General features: G+C 41.7%; 1 protein-coding gene and 1 non-coding gene across 2 annotated transcripts in view; both read left to right on the top strand.

Moving 5' to 3' along the window:
• Positions 1-19,638, top strand: part of LOC141264708 (uncharacterized) — a 184,270-nt gene that overhangs the window by 58,915 nt on the left and 105,717 nt on the right. The window lies entirely within an intron of this gene.
• Positions 2,309-2,428, top strand: LOC141266907 (5S ribosomal RNA). Its single transcript, XR_012320926.1, has one exon. It is a non-coding gene; the product is annotated as a 5S ribosomal RNA (ribosomal RNA).

Below are 19,638 nucleotides of genomic sequence, written 5' to 3'. Positions count from 1 at the left end.
TGATGAGAGCTTTGTACAACCGCTCAAATATGGACATGAATGTATATGTACATTCCTTCCTACCAATCCTTAGTTTCTGCAGATCTTCTATGTTGGGAAAATCCTTTGTGACACAATAAATCAAATATCTTAATCTGTCCGAATCATTTTCCCATCCATTAGGAGAGTCATTTTCACAGATCATTAAATGTAAACGTCTGGACAATGTCACAGGAATCCATATTTTAAATAATTGATTCCTCTCCTCATTGGTTAAATCAAACTTATCAGAGAAGCTCTCAAATGTCTCTGAATTTCTACAGGCATGGATTTTGACATCATATTTTGGCATGATTTTGTATAATTTCAGCAAATTTTTCCTCATTTTAATTTGGAGTTGAGCCTGGGTAATTCCAGAATTCTCTGATATTTTTAGTGGCTCTTGTACGTCCGTTCCTCCTACGTCACTCACGTCTCCTCCCACATCACCTAGTATGTCGGTTTCTCGTATGTCAGTCATGTCTCCTCCCATGTCAGGTTTCTGTATGTCCGTCTCTTGGTCAGACCCAAGGTCAACTTCAGTTACATACACGTGTCTTACTTTTTGTTCATTTTCCACATTACTGTCAGAATCAGTATCACCGTCTGACACTTCTACACTATTTTCCTGCTTAGAAATCTCTAACACAAGACTATGAAAAAAATCTACCAAATGTAGAATATTTCTCAATTTCTGTTTGTCTCTATTTACCAATTTAGAAGTTAACTGTAAATTCTGCAATTCACATTGTTTGTATGAACTAAGCCACAAAACTTCTATGTCATCTCCTACATTAACTTTGAAATTAATATTACTTTGTTTAACAAAAGAAGAAATTATATCCATATTTTGCTTACCTTAAGATTCCTTGGCTTCTCTTTATCAGCACGTTCTGTCTTCAGTTTGTCTGATTCTTTTCCTGTGTGATTCTGTTCCTTGTTAGTACCTCTGCTTCCTGACTTTCCTCAGTCTGTAGGTCCTTTCTGCTTCTCGTGACAAACTAGTGAATTTACTGACACGTGAACAACAGCTGTTCAGCTCGTCAGGACTCCCCCCTTGTTCACGGAAGAAATTCACTTACTTAATTTAAAAAGCAAAAAAACAGGACTGGCTGGCTCATCATTGTAAAATAATACTCTTCCTGTATTATTTTTTTCTACTGAGGACTTCTCAAAGTATCAATATCACGATATTCTTATAAAAAAATGTATCTATTTATTCTTGGATTGTCCATTAAAAAGAATCAGATTGCAGCAGGCACATACAATAATTAGTTATAAAGTAATTGTCCATTTGTCCATAATTAGCTTAATTGTTGAGATTCACCCATCTTTCCTTGGATCCTGGCTGGTAAATCATGTCTTTTTCCAGCATGTGCCCAGGCCTACATGTCATCTGCTTCTCAGCATGAAGATTCTGTGTCTTGTGGGGTGAGCAGAGCAAGAGAGCACCCCCTTTCTGTAACATGGGCTTTTATAGCCAGTCGTATGGACACCTGTTCTACATATGGTAGTGAACCAAAAAAAACCACACAAATAGCGCATGTCAACTAGACACGATGGCTGAGGCATAGATCTCAGAAAAATGATTATCGATTAACATTCCAAATGAATTTCCATAATTAACCATTTAACAGAGACCGCCTGGGAATGCCAGGTGCTGTAGGCTTTTGCTTTTTCCTTCCTTCCACCAGCAGGGGGCACTCTCTTCTATGCCTTTTTTCCATTCCCTTTCACAAGTGCACACATTCATTCTCTTTTCTTTTTTTCATTTGCTTTCTCTCTTGCGCTATTTCATCTCTGCAAAATACCAGCATCCTTCTGATCACCGTGGGCCTCCAGCATTGTTGCTTATTTGCTTTTAATGCTAGGCTCCTTTTCACCAGGACCAGCGTCTCCCGCGTGGCTGGAGGCAACCACCGGTAAACCCAAGCAGAAGACCTTTGCAGGCAACACGACCCTCCCCCCTGAAGAGCAGCTCAAAGTCACTGGCAACCATCTCACCCTCTTCCTTCATTCACCCCTGGACGTCTCGCTCCGCCCCCAAGTTACGGGTCCAGCTTGCTCTTTCTGTCACATTACCACGATGAAGGGTTTAGCCTGCAGGAGACCCTGCGCCGAGCCATTTTTGAAGACACCTGATGTGGCGGGTGAATCACTGCTAAACAAACCACACCTGTAGGGACGGCACAGACTTTGCATGGACCCTTCGGAGATCGCCCCGTCACGGCCAGATTGCTCGCCACCAAGCGATCCTGAGAAAGGCTGGCCGGGCGATGAGTCAAGCAGCGTCTACTGGCCATACCACCTTGGATACGCCCGATCTCATATGATCTCGGAAGCAAAGCAGGGCTGGGCTCGGACAGTACTTGGATGGGAGACCTCCTGGGAACACCGGGTGCTGTAGACCATTTTGATGACGTTTTTACCTACTGCCCAGCTCGGCTAGCATGGAACGGCGTCTTGCCGGACACCGACCTTAAGTAACTTAGATGATGGAAGCCCCAAGGCCTCTGAGCCAGTTGGCAGCTAAGTACGCTACCCCGCCGCCTTCACGCAGGCCTGACACCGAGCTCCTTGTCACGGCTAGGAGTGCTTATTGACTCCGCAGCTCGCCGTGTGGAAATGATGGCGTTAAAAGCACCCGGGGCCGTGAAGGGGCCAGGCTTTCAGAAGGTGCCCAGGGAAGGTTTTGGATGCCGGCCGCCTAGCGAGGGCCAGCAGAAGTAACATGTTTCTCTGCAAGGAAGCTTTTGTAACCAAGCCAGACGGCTGACAAAGAGCTAACCTCAGTGCAAGGAAGGTGAGGAAGGAATTGGGGAGGGGTGATTCCTGCTAGGGCCCTGAAATCATAAAACAGGCAGGAGAGTCTGACGCATGGTGACGGAGAGGTTGTAGGCGCAGATAGGGGGTGTTGTCACGTGCGAGCACGTGTGCATGCTGGCTTGTGTGTGAGAGTGCGCTTCCTAGGTGTGGCGCGCTGCAGACAGTCAAAGGGATTGTTCCCTTTCATTAAAAGTTAATCCCCGGCTGCAGGCTATTAGAAAGCAACTAACCGCGCTCTACTCACCCTACCCGGGTCTACCGGTGAGTCTCGCCTCTGCTCCCGGCCTGTGGCATTGGCCGTGAAGCTGACGTTTCATCGACAGCGCTGCAGCCGATCAGTGAGCTCAGCGGCTCTGAGTGGGGCGTTGTGTCTACAAGACCTTTTAAGGAAGCCAGCAAAAAAATTGAAGAGAAGGGAAAGCACAAAAGGACCTGGTCTTGCTGAGCACTGGAAAGGGCAGCCGGCAGCCAGACGTCAAAGTAGAAAAGCAGCAAGTGAAAGGCATGTCTCTGCCTACGGCCACACCACCCTGAACACCCCCGATTTCATCTGAACTCGGAAGCTAAGCAGGGTCGGGCCTGGTTAGTACTTGGATGGGAGACTGTAAAATCATACTCTTCCTGTGTTATTTTTTTCTACTGAGGACTTCTCAAAGTATCAATATCACGATATTCTTATAAAAAAATGTATCTATTTATTCTTGGATTCTCCATTAAAAAGAATCAGATTGCAGCAGGTACATACAATAATTAGTTATAAAGTAATTGTCCATTTGTCAATAATTAGCTTAATTGTTTAATTGTTGAGATTCACCCATCTTTCCTTGGATCCTGGCTGGTAAATCATGTCTTTGTCCAGCATGTGTCCAGGCCTACATGTCATCTGCTTCTCAGCATGAAGATTCTGTGTCTTTTGGGGTGGGCAGAGCAAGAGAGACCCCCCTTTCTGTACCATGGGCTTTTATAGCCAGTCGTATGGACACCTGTTCTACATATGGTAGTGAACCAAAAATACACACACAAATAGCGCATGTCAACTAGACACGATGGCTGAGGCATAGAACTCAGAAAAATGATTATCGATTAACATTCCAAATGAATTTCCATAATTAACCATTTAACATTTCCCACTTTTTGAGAATAAAAGGACTTTAACTGAAAATTCTCAAAAGAAGATACATTCATCAATCATTTTTTCTTTCCTTCTTCCTTGGCAATATCATTAAATTTCCATAATAATAATAATAGTAATAATAGTATCAATATCGGATTATTGTTATATAATGATGTGAATTCATGTTATGGTAAGCCGTGACTAATATTCATTTAATATGTATAATTATACTTCCCTATATCTAAATTGAAGCAATCGCGGGTTCAATCGTCATCATCTGATGTCATCGGGTCGTCGTCTCGTCTTCTTCTTGGTTCTTTTATAACACAGTCTTTAGATGAAAACTCCTTTGAAATAAATTACAGCATGTAGATATTGTACAGTCCATAATTGTGCTCATTATTGTTCAGTCCATAAACTGTACTCTTTATTAGAAAGATCATGTGTGTCAGTTGATAAGAAAACAAAGTCCATGGAAGAAATGTAGCTTTAATATCTGTGCAGTGTCACCTGGACTTACGTTGGATCGTCTTTGGAATCTTCCGTGTGTCCGCACTGGTCTCGTGTCACTTTTGGAACAGATGTGACGTCTTTGGTCAGTAAAGCAAGGGTTAACTTGACACTTTCCTGCTTTATATAGCACCATAACCAGTACTCAGTCCTTTATATACAGGACACATATGCCAGGTATTACCTGTTCACCAGCTTTCATTGAAGCGTTGCAGGTGATAAGAAATAGTGTTGAGCCACCCCCGTAGTGTTCGGGTTCGGTTCGGTTCGTCGAACACCGGGATGTTCGAGGAACTGTTCGTCGAACTGTTCGTCGAACACCTTAGAACACCGTCGAACACCGTTAAAACCAATGGCAGGCAAACAAAAACACATAGAAACACATAGAAAACACCTGCAAAGGTGTCCAAAAGCTGACAAACTGCTCAGAAGACACTCTCTTTAAAAAAGCCGGCCGGCAAATTCCGCAGCGGCATACACCGGTACCCGACAATTTAGACAAGAAGGAATAGAGCATCACACATAGATTAGATAGATAGAAACATGTCAGTCACATATATATGAAGTACAGTGACAGTGTTGGTTACTGCACTTGTCATTTAGTGTAAAGGATTTATTAAAAAAAATATTAGTGTTTTCATGCACCGTCTCTTTAAAAAAGCCGGCCGGCAATTCAGCATCTGTACCCGACAATTTAGAACAGAAAGAATAGAGCTTCACATATAGATTAGATAGATAGAAACATGTCAGTCACATATATAATAAGTACAGTGACAGTGTTGCTTACTGTACTTGTCATTTAGTGTAAAGGATTTATTTAAAAAAATAATAGTGTTTTCATGCACTGTCTCTTTAAAAAAGCCGGCCGGCAATTCAGCAGCGGTACCCGACAATTTAGAACAGAAAGATAGAGCATCACACATAGATTAGATAGATAGAAACATGTCAGTCACATTTATAATAAGTACAGTGACAGTGTTGGTTACTGTACTTGTTATTTAGTGTTAAAATAAAGGATTTATTAAAATAAAAATTGGCGTGGGATCCCCCATAATTTTAGGCTCTAGCGGAGGTTAAGCAGACGGCTGGGGCAGATGTTTGAAGCCTCGGAAGGGGGTAATACCCACGGAGCTTACCAGGCTACTAATATCAGCCCCCAGCTGAATACTTAGCCTTTACTAGCTATTAAAATGGGGGACCCCCCCAAAAAAATGACGTGGGGTCCCCCCTATTTTAATAGCTAGCAAAGGCTAGGCAGACAGCTGGGGGCTGATATTAATAGCTCAGGAAGGGTGCCATGAATATTGGCCCCCTCCCAGGCTAGAAACACCAGCCGTCAGCCGCCGCAGAAATGGCGCATCCATAGGATGCGCCAATTCTGGCACTTAGCCTCGCTCTTCCCACTGCCCTGTAGCGGTGGCAGTGGGGTAATAGGGCTGGGGTTGATGTCAGCTTATAATGCCAGCTGACATCAAGGCCAGGTTAGTAATGGAGAGGCGTCTATAAGACACCTCCATTACTAACCCCATAGTCAAAGTTAAAAAAAACACAAACACCCAGAATAAAGTCCTTTAATTGAAATAAACACACAATTCTTTATTGTTCTAAATTAAACCATACTTACCGTCACGCCCATTCCAGCTGAAGCCAACGATCTCCTGTAATAAAAATAAAATAATAAACCAACATCATCCTTACCTTTCCATGGTTCCCAGGACAGCTCCAGCTCTGCTACATCGAGATGACTGGCTGGACCACAGCAGAACGCTGCCATCCAGCCTGTCATCCCGCGGACACTGAGAAGCGCAGGCATGCTTGCGCTCCTCACTGTCTCGCTGTGACGGCATCCAGATGAGCCGAGGTCATGTCCAATGAACTCGGCTCACCTCATGCACGTCACTGACAGCGTGGGAAAATTCTCACGCTGAAGCGCTGAGTGCAGGAGAATTTTCCCACGCTGTCAGTGAGGTGCATGAGGTGAGTTGAGTTCATTGGACATGAGCTCACCTCATGCACATCACTGACAGCGTGGGAGAATTCTCCTGCACTCAGCACTTCAGCGTGAGAATTTTACCACGCTGTCAGTGACGTGCATGAGGTGAGCCGAGTTCATAGGACATGACCTCGGCTCATCTGGATGCCGTCACAGCGAGACAGTGAGGAGCGCAAGCATGCCTGCGCTTCTCAGTGTCCGCGGGATGACAGGCTGGATGGCAGCGTTCTGCTGCGGTCCAGCCAGTCATCTCGATGTAGCAGAGCTGAAGCTGTCGTGGGAACCATGGAAAGGTAAGGATGAGGTTGGTTTATTATTTTTCTTTTATTGCAGGAGATCGTTGGCTTCAGCTGCAATGGGTGTGATGGTAAGTATGGTTTAATTTAGAACAATAAAGAATTGTGTGTTTATTTCAATTAAAGGACTTTATTCTGGGTGTTGTGTTTTTTTTAAATACTTTACTAGAAATTCATGGTGGTCATGTCTAATACTGGCGTGACCCCATGAATTTTGGGCTTGGGGCCAGCTGATAATACCAAGCTGGCCCTAACCCCTTTATTACCCAGTGAGCCACCGGACCAGGGCCCTGGATGAGTTGGGTACAGCGCCAGAAGATGGCGCTTCTATGAACGCGACATTTTCCGGGGTGGCTGCGGACTGCAATTTGCAGCGGGGGGGGCCCAGAAAGCTTGGGCCTCCCTGCGCTGCAGATTGCAGCCCCCAGCTGCCTAGTTGTACCTGGCTGGACACAAAAATAGGGCGAAGCCCCACGTATTTTTTTTTTAATTATTTCATGAAATTCATGAAATAATTAAGAAAAAAAGGCCTTCCCTATATCATAGAATCATAGAATGGTAGAGTTGGAAGGGACCTCCTGGGTCATCTGGTCCAACCCCCTGCTCAAAGCAGGATTCACTAGATCATCTCAGACAGATGTCTGTTCAGCCTCTGTTTGAAGACGTCCATTGAAGGGGAACTCACCACCTCTCGTGGCAGCCTGTTCCACTCATTAATCACCCTAACTGTCAAAAAGTTTTTTCTAATATCTAATCTGTGTCTCCTCCCATTTAGTTTCATCCCATTGCTTCTAGTCTTTCCTTGTGCAAATGAGAATAAAGATGATCCTTCTACAATGTGACAGCCCTTGACATATTTGTAGACAGCTATTAAGTCTCCTCTCAGTCTCCTTTTTTGCAAGCTAAACATTCCCAAATCCTGCAACCGTTCCTCATAGGACATGGTTTGCAGACCAGTCACCATTCTGGTCGCTCTTCTCTGAACTTGCTCCAGTTTGTCGATGTCTTTTTTAAAATGTGGTGCCCAAAACTGTACACAGTATTCCAGATGAGGTCTGACCAAAGAGGAGTAAAGACCGATAATGACTTCACGTGATCTAGACTGTATGCTTCTGTTAATACATCCCAGAAATGTATTTGCCTTTTTTGCTGCTGCATCACACTGTTGACTCATGTTCAGTCTATGATCTATTAGTATACCTAAGTCTTTTTCACATGTACTGTTGCTCAGCTCTATTCCTCCCGTTCTGTATATGCTTTTTTCATTTTTATTGCCCAGATGTAGTACTTTGCATTTTTTCCCTGTTAAAAACCATTCTGTTGGTTGCTGCCCACTGCTCCAGTTTATTTAGGTCTTTTTGAATCCTCTCTCTCTCTTCTCTAGTATTAGCTATCCCTCCTAGCTTTGTGTCATCAGCAAATTTAATCAGTTTACCCTCAATTCCTTCATCTAAATCATTGATAAAGATGTTGAACAATACAGGTCCCAGGACGGAGCCCTGTGGTACCCCACTTGAGACATTCATCCAGCTGGATGTGAAGCCATTTACAACCACCCTTTGAGTCCGATCACTAAGCCAGTTATGAATCCACCTAACAGTTGCCTGGTCCATTGCATACTTGGTCATTTTTTCAATAAGGATGATGTGAGATACTTTGTCAAATGCTTTGCTGAAGTCAAGATATACTATATCTACAGCATTTCCCTGATCCACCCAGTCAGTGATTCTGTCATAGAAGGAAATTAAGTTAGTCTGACATGACTTGTTAGCTACAAACCCATGCTGACTCTGGTTAATCACTTCATTCTTATCCATGTACTTACATACATGTTGTTTAATAATTTGTTCAAAGATCTTTCCTGGTATAGAAGTCAGACTCACCGGCCTATAGTTCCCTGGGTCCACCTTCTTCCCCTTTTTGAAGATAGGAACAACATTTGCTCTTCTCCAGTCTTCTGGGACTTCTCCTGTTCTCCAAGAATTTTCAAAGATTATGGAGAGTGGTTCTAAAATTTCTTCTACAATCTCCTTCAGTACTCTAGGGTGTAATTCATCTGGACCTGGAGACTTGAACTCATTTAAGTTAGCTAAATATTCCCTCACAATCTTTCTGTTTACTGATAACTTGGATTCCTCTATTCCTTTAAAAGGACAGTGAAGATCAGTTGATGTTACATTTTCTTTCTGAGAGAAAACAGATGTAAAATAGGAATTAAAAAGTTCGGCCTTCTCAACATCCTCTCTTACCATTTCTCCATTTTCATCCTGTAAAAATCCTATAGCATCTTTGACTTTTCTTTTACTTTTGACATACCCCCAAAATCCTTTTTTATTGCTTTTGACATCTCTTGCAAGCCTTAATTCATTGTCAGCTGTAGCTAACCTGATACGTGCCCTGCAGGATCTGCAGACTGCATTATAATCTTCTTTAGATATGCCTCCCTCTTTCCATTTAATAAACATTTCTTTCTTTCTTTTTAGCATGTGTTTAAGTTCTGTGTTCATCCATCCTGGTTTCCTTAAATGCTTCCCATTCTTCCTACTTTTCGGGATTGTTAACGATTGTGCTTTGAGAATCTCATTTTTAAAAATTTCCCATCCTTCCTGGACATTTTTGTCCTTAAGGACATCCAGCCATTGGATCCCTCCTATTCTCTTTCTGAGTCTCTTAAAATCTGCCTTTCTAAAATCTAACCTTGAAGTTTGAGTCTTCACATGTCTTCCTTTTGCTCCTGGAAGACAGCACATTTCTCTTGAGGTTATGTCTGGTCTGCAGATAGCGGCCTCTGTTCCTCTTAACAGGGAATCCCCCATGACCACCACTCTCCGTTTTTTCTTCACAACATTCTTCTTTCTCCATCCAGGAGGATTCTGAGGGCTTACAAGGTTATTCATTGCTGGCAAAGTCTTATCTTGCTGTATTTCTTCATGGTTCTCCTGTGTGAGAGCCTGGTACTGGTTCCTGAGCAGTATGGGTGCCGACTGCCTCTCGATCCTCCTGCTTCTGTGGGTCACATGCTTCCATTCCTCTGTTTCGTCAGGTGCAGTTCGAATTTCTTCTCTTTCTGAATCATGAAGAGATAATTCTGCTCTGTCTAAGAACTCTTCACCTTCCTTAATGATTTTCAAGGTAGTTAACCTCTCTTCTAGATTTCGCAACTTTTCCTCCAACAGGGACACAAGCTTGCATTTCTGGCATGTGAAGTCTGGCTTTTCCACTGGCAAGTCTGTGAACATGTAGCAGGATATGCAGCTCACCAAATGGCTCCTGGACTCTTCCATGTTCTTATTGTTAATGTTCTGAAAACAGTGAAAAAAGCTTAAAAAAAAAGCTTCAAAATGCGGCGCGCTGTTTACCGATGTCCTCTTTTCAGCTCCAACAGCCAAAATCCAGTGTTCTTTGAGCTTGCGGAGACTCTTCACTTACCCCAAAATGCAGTGGGAATATGCAAATTATCTCCTCAGGACTCCTCCCCTGGTTTACCGATGTCCTCTTTTCAGCTCCAACAGCCAAAATCCAGTGTTCTTTGAGCTCGCGGAGACTCTTCACTAACCCCAAAATGCAGTGGGAATATGCAAATTATCTCCTCAGTACTCCTCCCCTGGTTGTGTCCGGCCAGGTACAAATAGTCAGCTGGTGGTTGGGGGCAGCCCGTTCCTGCCTGCTGTACCTGGCTGGACACAAATATAGTGCGAAGCCCCACTTCAATTTTTTTTAATTATTTCATGAAATTCATGAAATAATTAAGAAAAAAAGGCCTTCCCTATATTGTTGTGTCCGGCCAGGTACAAATAGGCAGCTGGTGGTTGGGGGCAGCCCGTTCCTGCCTGCTGTACCCGGCTGGACACAAATATAGTGCGAAGCCCCACTTCAATTTTTTTTAATTATTTCATGAAATTCATGAAATAATTAAGAAAAAAAGGCCTTCTCTATATTGTTGTGTCCGGCCAGGTACAAATAGGCAGCTGGTGGTTGGGGGCAGCCCGTTCCTGCCTGCTGTACCTGGCTGGACACAAATATAGTGCGAAGCCCCACTTCAATTTTTTTAAATTATTTCAGGAAATTCATGAAATAATTTAAAAAAAATTGACGTGGGGCTTCGCACTATATTTGTGTCCAGTCAGGTGCAGCAGGCAGGAACGGGCTGCCCCCAACCACCAGCTGCCTATTTGTACCTGGCCGGACACAACAATATAGGGAAGCCCTTTTTTTCTTAATTATTTCATGAAATAATTTAAAGAAAATTGACGTGGGGCTTCGCCCTGTTTTTGTGTCCAGCCAGGTACAACTAGGCAGCTGGGGGCTGGAATCCGCAGCGCAGGGAGGCCCAAGCTTTCTGGGCCACCCCCGCTGCAAATTGCAGTCCGCAGCCACCCCAGAAAATGGCGCGTTCATAGAAGCGCCATCTTCTGGCGCTGTACCCAACTCATCCAGGGCCCTGATGCGGTGGCTCACTGGGTAATAAAGGGGTTAGGGCCAGCTTGGCATTATCAGCTGGCCCTAAGCCCGAAATTCATGGGGTCACGCCAATATTAGACATGACCACCATGAATTTCTAGTAAAGTATTTTAAAAAACACAACATCCAGAAAAAAGTCCTTTAATTGAAATAAACACACAATTCTTTATTGTTCTAAATTAAACCATACTTACCATCACGCCCATTCCAGCTGAAGCCAACGATCTCCTGAAATAAAAGAAAAATAATAAAGCAACATCATCCTTACCTTTCCATGGTTCCCATGACAGCTTCAGCTCTGCTACATCGAGATGACAGGCTGGACCACAGCAGAACGCTGCCATCCAGCCTGTCATCCCGCAGACACTGAGAAGCGCAGGCTTGCTTGCGCTCCACAGTGTCTCTCTGTGAGGGCATCCAGATGAGCCGAGTTAATGTACAATGAACTCGGCTCACCTCATGCACGTCACTGACAGCGTGGGAAAATTCTCATGCACTCAGCGCTTCAGCGTGGGAGAATTCTCACACTGAAGCGCTGAGTGCAGGAGAATTCTCCCACGCTGTCAGTGACGTGCAGGAGGTGAGCTGAGTTCATTGGACATGAGCTCACCTTATGAACGTCACTGACAGCGTGGGAAAATTCTCCTGCACTCAGCGCTTCAGCGTGGGAGAATTCTCACGCTGAAGCGCTGAGTGCAGGAGAATTCTCCCACGCTGTCAGTGACGTGCAGGAGGTGAGCTGAGTTCATTGGACATGAGCTCACCTTATGCACGTCACTGACAGCGTGGGAGAATTCTCCTGCACTCACCGCTTCAGCGTGAGAATGTTCCCACGCTGTCAGTGACGTGCATGAGGTGATCCGAGTTCATTGGACATGAACTCGGCTCATCTGGATGCCGTCACAGAGAGACGCTGAGCAGCGCAAGCAAGCCTGCGCTTCTCAGTGTCTGCAGGATGACAGGCTGGATGGCAGCTTTCTGCTGCGGTCCAGCCTGTCATCTCGATGTAGCAGAGCTGAAGCTGTCGTGGGAACTATGGGAAGGTAAGGATTATGTTGCTTTATTATTTTTCTTTTATTGCAGGGGATCGTTGGCTTCAGCTGGAATGGGCGTGATTGTAAGTATGGTTTAATTTAGAACAATAAAGAATTGTGTCTTTATTTCAATTAAAGGACTTTATTCTGGGTGTTTGTGTTTTTTTTTAACTTTGACTATGGGGTTAGTAATGGGGGTGTCTTATAGACGCCTCTCCATTACTAACCTGGGCTTGATGTCAGCTGGCATTATAAGCTGACATCAACCCCAGCCCTATTACCCCACTGCCACCGCTACAGGGCAGTGGGAAGAGCGAGGCTAAGTGCCAGAATTGGCGCATCCTATGGATGTGCCATTTCTGGGGCGGCTGACGGCTGGTGTTTCTAGCCTGGGAGGGGGCCAATATTCATGGCACCCTTCCTGGGCTATTAATATCAGCCCCCAGCTGTCTGCCTAGCCTTTGCTAGCTATTAAAATAGGGGGGACCCCACGTCAATTTTTTGGGGGGTCCCCCATTTTAATAGCTAGTAAAGGCTAGGCATTCAGCTGGGGGCTGATATTAGTAGCCTGGGAAGCTCCGTGGGTATTACCCCTTCCCAGGCTTCAAACATCTGCCCCAGCCATCTGCTTAACCTCCGCTAGAGACTAAAATTATGGGGGATCCCACGCCAATTTTTTTTTAAATAAATCCTTTATTTTAACACTAAATGACAAGTACAGTAATCAACACTGTCACTGTACTTCATATATATGTGACTGACATGTTTCTATCTATCTAATCTATGTGTGATGCTCTATTGCTTCCATTCTAAATTGTCGGGTACAGATGCTGAATTGCCGGCCGGCTTTTTTAAAGAGACGGTGCATGAAAACACTATTATTTTTTTTAATAAATCCTTTACACTAAATGGCAAGTACAGTAATCAACACTGTCACTGTACTTCTTATATATGTGACTGACATGTTTCTATCTATCTAATCTATGTGTGATTCTCTATTCCTTTTATTCTAAATTGTCGGGTACCGCTGCTGAATTGCCGGCCGGCTTTTTTAAAGAGACGGTGCATGAAAACACTAATATTTTTTTTTATAAATCCTTTACACTAAATGACAAGTACAGTAAGCAACACTGTCACTGTACTTCTTATATATGTGACTGACATGTTTCTATCTATCTAATCTATGTGTGATGCTCTATTCTTTCGGTTCTAAATTGTCGGGTACCGGTGTACCGCTGCTGAATTGCCGGCTTTTCATGTTTCACTGTGAGCACAGTTCCCATCAATTTGGGTAATCACTCTAATGCCACAACCACCATGGCTGTGGCATTACAGTGAGTGGCAAACAATCCCTGCATGATTGGTGCTCTAAATAGCGCCAGACATGCAGGACACGCTTTTGGTGCACGAACAGTTATCGAACATAACCTCGAACAGCCGAATTTTTTGCAAATCGTTCGGGTTCGTCGAACAACTCGAACAACGCCCAAAACAGCTAGAATTTGAGAATGGCGAACAGTTCTAGTCGAACACCGCTCATCTCTAATAAGAAACCACTGGAACGTGATGAAACTTGAACACAACACAGTACATATAGGATCATCGTCCTCTGCCGTCCTGGTGATCAGTGGTGTGAAGTGTATTGTATGTAATGGACACAGTCTATTATAACACTCAGCATTCACACCTGTTACCTTCTGAGACGTCCGGATATCAGTTGCTTCTTCTTGTAACTTTTGAGAATCTCTTTGATTTATAAAAATTAAAAGTCTTTATTAAGATAGAATTCATAATTGCGATGTCTTGATTGAAGTCTTCATTCCCTAATCTGATACCAAATCTGGCAGTTTTTCCTAACCTATAATATCACAGCGTACCATAGCAATCAGTAATATCCATCTAATTATTATCAAAATATTAAATTAAATTATGTTTGGAATAATAAACAATAATAGATAATAATTCATTATCAATCAAGTTCTCCATATGATAGAACATTTTTATGTCATAGGTGTAATTACCTTTTCCAACCCATAGGTGTCAGTGTATTTTGAAAAAACAAGTTTTTATATCTTTATTAAACCAATAATATCAAAGAATGTATACTCCTGAACCAAAATGAATAAATATATGAATGTATGAATGAATGAATGAATGAATGAATGAATAAATGAATGAATGAATTGTTGTGTTTACTCAGAAAATGTAAACATGTTTTTCCTTAGCAATATATATTTAATGAAGCAATACTCTTGTATTAGACATTACTTTATTAAATATTAATGTGTTTTCTCAATTGAGATATTGAACTCAAATAAAATCAAATGAGAATTAAAAAATGAAAAAATAGAAAAATAAGAAGTATAAAGTAAGAATAAAATTTTAAAAATGAAAAATAAAATTAAGAGTAAAAATAAGAATAAAAATAAAAATAAGGCCTTTAAATTTTAATGACAAATGCAGAGTAATTATATTCTCCATAAAAAATACCCTTATATCTCCATTAACTGGATGATTTCATATTTGTCATAACCTTGTACCACCAAAAAATATTAAATTATGCAACTTTGCATGTAATACCCTTCTTAATTATACCATAGTACCTTATTATTATTTCTTCTTTATTAAAATGTGTGGAAAATAAGTATTGATCAAAAGTGATTATGTAATCAGGATCAAAAACACATTTTCCCCCTTAATACCAAAAATATTATTTTATAAAATTTATGTATATATCAGAACCAAATTAAAAATAATTATTCTTCTAGAAATATTGTGCATAAATTTCATATCGATGAGTAGCATAGATTTGACTAAAGAGAGGTGTGTACCTATTTAGGTAACCATTAAAAATAATATTATAGTTATTCAAGAATATTATCATGTGGAAAATTATTCTAAATATAAATTTGCTTTGTAAACCATTTTGATGTGTGGTTGCCCTTATCCACTATTAGTTAAATCAAGAAATAATAATTCTTAAAGAAATATAGAAATATATATATGTAGATAATACCTAATTATGTATTATAATTTCCTCAGAATTAAATATATTTTTGTACCTTCATATAAAGAAACATTTTTATTTTTTCAAACATACAAACATACGAGGCCTCTGTCACATCAATCACACTTAACAGCTGCTGATTTACTCATCTGTCACCTTCACTCTGACATTCACAGATCTGTTCAACTCAAACATTCCACATATGAAGTTTTAGATATATATATATATATATTTAACCCAAAATTGTTGTATCCCAATTTATTAATGCGCATTGCCATATCATTTGAATATCTTTATATTTCTTTGAATATTCCCCAAGTACATATTATATAATATGAGAGTAAGTCACTGGAATTTCAGACACTTGAAAAAACTCTTGTCTTAGATTCTTTTTTCACTGGCTGCCCGGTCTTAAGTTACATCAGTTGAAAATAGAATGAATGGGATCCTATACTATTAGCTCAAAGTTCAAATGCCGCAGCTGTCACACGTCATGCTGTAAAGCTACTTTAATTTGCACGAACACTTCATGCACAGAAAATATTAGCAACACAAAAGAATTAATAAGTATTACATATATATTATAGTTCAACTAGATATATTGTTATTATTTTAAAATGTTATACACATGAAATCATGCAATTTTTTCACTTCCTGTGTGAATAAAGAAATAAATCCATTTTAGAGTTCTTTGATCAAATCCTGCTTTGGAATGAAAACTCTAAGAAAATATAAGAAAATAAAATTAAATATCAAATTCATACAGAAACAGAATTATTTAAATATCTTATACATATATTGGTTGGTTCTAATGTAATTCAAAATATTGCTACTTAAATTTATATATATGAAGTTCTAATTTAATAATTAATATATATATATACAGTACAGACCAAAAGTTTGGACATATCTTCTCATTTAAAGATTTTTCTGTATTTTCATGACTATGATAATTGTACATTCACACTGAAGGCATCAAAACTATGAATTACCACATGTGGAATTATATACTTAACAGAAAAGTGTGAAACAACTGAAAATATGTCTTATATTCTAGGTTCTTCACAGTAGCCACCTTTTGCTTTGATGACTGCTTTGCACACTCTTGGCATTCTCTTGATGAGCTTCAAGAGGTAGTCACCGGAAAAGGTTTTCACTTCACAGGTGTGCCCTGTCGGGTTTAATAAGTGGGATTTCTTGCCTTATAAATGGGGTTGGGACCATCAGTTTTGTTGTGCAGAAGTCTGGTGGATACACAGCTGATAGTCCTACTGAATAGACTGTTAGAATTTGTATTATGGCAAGAAAAAAGCAGCTAAGTATAGAAAAACGAGTGGCCATCATTACTTTAAGAAATGAAGGTCAGTCAGTGCGAAAAATTGGGAAAACTTTGAATGTGTCCCCAAGTGCAGTTGCAAAAACCATCAAGCGCTACAAAGAAACTGGCTCACATGAGGACAGCCCCAGGAAAGGAAGACCAAGAGTCACCTCTGCTTCTGAGGATAAGTTTATCCGAGTCACCAGCCTCAGAAATCGCAGGTTAACAGCAGCTCAGATTAGAGACCAGGTCAATGCCACACAGAGTTCTAGCAGCAGACACATCTCTACAACAACTGTTGAGAGGAGACTTTGTGCAGCAGGCCTTCATGGTAAAATAGCTGCTAGGAAACCACTGCTAAGGACAGGCAACAAGCAGAAGAGACTTGTTTGGGCTAAAGAACACAAGGAATGGACATTAGACCAGTGGAAATCTGTGCTTTGGTCTGATGAGTCCAAATTTGAGATCTTTGGTTCCAACCACCGTGTCTTTGTGCGATGCAGAAAAGGTGAACGGATGGACGCTACATGCCTGGTTCCCACCATGAAGCATGGAGGAGGAGGTGTGATGGTGTGGGGGGCTTTGCTGGTGACACCGTTGGGGATTTATTCAAAATTGAAGGCATACTGAACCAGCATGGCTACCACAGCATCTTGCAGCGGCATGCTATTCCATCCGGTTTGCGTTTAGTTGGACCATCATTTATTTTTCAACAGGACAATGACCCCAAACACACCTCCAGGCTGTGTAAGGGCTATTTGACCAAGAAGGAGAGTGATGGGGGGCTACGCCAGATGACCTTGCCTCCACAGTCACCAGACCTGAACCCAATCGAGATGGTTTGGGGTGAGCTGGACCGCAGAGTGAAGGCAAAAGGGCCAACAAGTGCTAAGCATCTCTGGGAACTCCTTCAAGATTGTTGGAAGACCATTTCTGGTGACTACCTCTTGAAGCTCATCAAGAGAATGCCAAGAGTGTGCAAAGCAGTCATCAAAGCAAAAGGTGGCTACTTTGAAGAACCTAGAATATAAGACATATTTTCAGTTGTTTCACACTTTTTTGTTAAGTATATAATTCCACATGTGGTAATTCATAGTTTTGATGCCTTCAGTGTGAATGTACAATTTTCATAGTCAAGAAAATACAGAAAAATCTTTAAATGAGAAGATGTGTCCAAACTTTTGGTCTGTACTGTATATATATATGTTATAAACGTATATATAAATACAATTATACGCAATCTCTACTTAGACAAGTGTATATATATATATATATATATATGAACTATTAGAAACTATGTAACTACAATTTTACTGTATAAGATTATAAATAAATATTGAGACATTGTATTACATTTTGATACAACATTATAATTACAGTTTTTCCTTAGCCACTCCCTAAACCAAATCTTCTGTCTCTCTCAAATATCTCCAGGAACGCCCTATTTAGGAAAGACATTTTTCTATCCTTCAAAACCTCAGAGAACTGCCTGTTCTTCTGTCCACATTCCATGACATCACTGTGAGTTGGTCGTCTCACCTGTCTCTGTCCATCAGTTTCAGCCATTTTCCTTTTTAGAGAATCACAGTTCTGACTGAGAATTAACTCATTCTGTGGAGAGATGGATCTTTGCACTGGCTGATATGGCTTATAACATATATGAAATCTTCTGCGTATTTGATAGAGTTCACTATGGGGATGACTCAGTCTAGGAGAGTTTGATATTGGCTTTTGATAAGATTTTACCTTTCCTGGTTTTATAAATTTAGCTTGATTTATTTTCTTTTCACGATTCTCATGTTTTCTAACAAAATCCAGCATCTGCGCACATTCAAATAATGAATTTTTTTGTGATGCCATAACTTGGGAAACTGAATTTAGAAATTTGAATTTTTGTACAAAAATTGTTATCATATGTTGTACTTTTCCATTTTTGATGAGAGCTTTGTACAACCGTTCAAATATGGACATGAATGTATATGTACATTCCTTCCTACCAATCCTTAGTTTCTGCAGATCTTCTATGTTGGGAAAATCCTTTGTGACACAATAAATCAAATATCTTAATCTGTCCGAATCATTTTCCCATCCATTAGGAGAGTCATTTTCACAGGGCATTAAATGTAAACGTCTGGACAATGTCACAGGAATCCATATTTTAAATAATTGATTCCTCTCCTCATTGGATAAATCAAACTTATCAGAGAAGCTCTCAAATGTCTCTGAATTTCTACAGGCATGGATTTTGACATCATATTTTGGCATGATTTTGTATAATTTCAGCAAATTTTTCCTCATTTTAATTTGGAGTTGAGCCTGGGTAATTCCAGAATTCTCTGATATTTTTAGTGGCTCTTGTACGTCCGTTCCTCCTACGTCACTCACGTCTCCTCCCACATCACCTAGTATGTCGGTTTCTCGTATGTCAGTCATGTCTCCTCCCATGTCAGGTTTCTGTATGTCCGTCTTGTAATGGGTCTGGGAGGCGGAACCTCTGAGCTACTATACAAGGGGGCAGTCCTTGTAAGGGAGCGGGTGGCGACCAGGGAAGACGGGCAGGAGGTCACAGCAGGTGACCGGGACAGTCTCTGAGTGAACAGGCTGGAGGTCACGGCAAGTGACCGGGGCAGTCTCTGGATGAACGGGCTGATGGTCACGGCAAGTGATCGGGGCAGTCTCTGAATGAACGGGCAGATGGTCGCGGCAAGTGACCGGGGCAGTCTCTGGATGAACGGGCAGATGGTCACGGCAAGTGACCGGGGCAGTCTCTGGATGAACGGGCAGATGGTCACGGCAAGTGACCGGGGCAGTCTCTAGGTAAAGGGTTGGTACGACCTGTGGCGGCTGATGATAGACGTGAGCTCCCAGGTGAGCAGGCGAGAGTCTCTGGATGAACGGGTGGTCACAGCATGTGACGGCGGAGCCTCCAGGAAGACCAACTGACAGGCGGCAGATGAGCGCTCCCAGGTGAGCGGGCAGAAGTCTCTGGACAGGCGGGTGGTCACAGCACGTGACGGCAGAGCCTCCAGGTAGGCTAGCAGACAGGCAGCAGATGAGCGCT

Source organism: Phyllobates terribilis, unplaced genomic scaffold (assembly GCF_046119375.1).
Source record: "Phyllobates terribilis strain yellow unplaced genomic scaffold, ASM4611937v1 Scaffold_4__5_contigs__length_816908805, whole genome shotgun sequence".
NCBI classification, from domain to species: Eukaryota; Metazoa; Chordata; class Amphibia; order Anura; family Dendrobatidae; genus Phyllobates; species Phyllobates terribilis.
The sequence above is the reverse complement of the archived record's forward strand: the minus strand, read 5'-3'. Positions and strand labels throughout refer to the sequence as shown.